The sequence below is a fragment of the Scleropages formosus genome, chromosome 20 (assembly GCF_900964775.1).
Source record: "Scleropages formosus chromosome 20, fSclFor1.1, whole genome shotgun sequence".
Taxonomy (NCBI): domain Eukaryota; kingdom Metazoa; phylum Chordata; class Actinopteri; order Osteoglossiformes; family Osteoglossidae; genus Scleropages; species Scleropages formosus.
The window spans coordinates 19,967,420-19,968,959 of NC_041825.1; the positions used below are offsets into that span (position 1 = coordinate 19,967,420).

At 51.5% G+C, this 1,540-nt stretch overlaps 1 non-coding gene across 1 annotated transcript; it reads right to left on the reverse strand.

The window, feature by feature from the left end:
- Positions 1–1,468: 1,468 nt before the first annotated feature.
- Positions 1,469–1,540, reverse strand: trnat-cgu (transfer RNA threonine (anticodon CGU)). Its single transcript has one exon. It is a non-coding gene; the product is annotated as a tRNA-Thr (tRNA).

Sequence of the window (1,540 nt, forward strand, 5' to 3'; positions counted from 1 at the left end):
GCGGCCAGGTGATCCTCCGCAGCGAGTAGCACCATGATCCCCCCCCCCCCCCCTCGCCTCGGAAAAGAAGAGGAAAAAAAAAAAAAAAAAAAAAAAAAAACGCGTGACGCCTCAGGCAGAAATAAAAATAAGAACTGCAACGCTATTTCGTATCTTTAGGTGCATCTCTGCACGCGCCGTGCGTCCCGCGCTCGTCCTAGAGCGGCTGCCCTCACACCGTGGCTCTGCGACGGTCGCAGCCCCTTTTCAGGGGAAACCTGGGACCTCCCAAAAATGGGATCTCTCAGGGAATCGAGCTCACTCGCCGAGCGCAGCCTCCCGCCGTCCACACGTGCTTCTTAGACTCATATCGCCACCCAACGGAGCAGCGCGGCGCTGCAGCCTTTTGTTTATTCTCCTAGTTGGTATAGAAACAAAACATGTTGAGCGAGGGTCGCGAACATACACACACATTTTCTGAACCGCTTGTCCTATATGGGGTCGCGGAACCTACCCGGCAACACAGGGCATAAGGCCAGAGGAGGAGGGGACATACCCAGGACGGGACGCTAGTCCGCCGCAAGGCACCCCAAGCGGGACTCGAACCCCAGACCCACCAGAGAGCAGAACCCGGGCCAACCCACTGCGCCACCTCGGGTCGTAAACACTTACTGGCAATAACGGAGAAGGGATTCAAGCCAACAAGAAGGGCCCCCACCCGTGTAAGCAATACGTGGATTCAAAATGCTACAAAGTAAATAACAGAAAGGAGAAATATGATGACTTTCCTGCGATGGAGTGGTGTGCCGTCCAGGGTGTACCATCCATCCCCCCTGCCGCACGTGCTTCCGGAATAGGCTCCGGTTCACCGCGACCCTGCTCAGGACAAGCGATGCTTGAAACTAGATACTAGCTAGACGGATGGATTATGCTCAATTTGCAAGAAATCATGCACATATGGTTAGATGGACTGCTGTATTTCTGGTTTTTATCTAATGACATGTAAACCACAACCGGATAAATGTACAACAGCTATTAGTTCACGTCCCACACTGTGTAACTGCAGGCACATACCCGCAAACTAGGGGTACAGCTGTCATTAGGTATCCCGAGAATATGGAACAAATTAAAAAGTAGCAAACATAAGGGTATGATTATTATTATGCGTGTTGGTCAGTTTCTTTCAATCAATGTTATGTAGCAATCAGCCTTCGGTGTTCAGTTCAGGTACTCTAAACACTGTGCTTTTCTTTCGCAGTAGATTTTATACTGGACTGCTGAGCAGGAAATTGGTGATCGAGGCCCCGTTGGACATAACGACGTACGCGCCGTAGGGGGTCAGTTGCTTGGTTCCTTTCTCCACCGCAACGTGAGAGCACAGACACCGAGGAGGTTATTTAAGAGTTGGACGGAAAAGCCTCCCGTTGATGTTTGTGTTTCAGGTTTACGTTTGTCTTAAAATTATGGCTCTGTCACTTCAAGCCGCTTGAGGCACGGACGGGGTTCGAACCCGCGATCTTCGGTTTACGAGACCGACGCCTTACCACTTGGCCACCGCGCC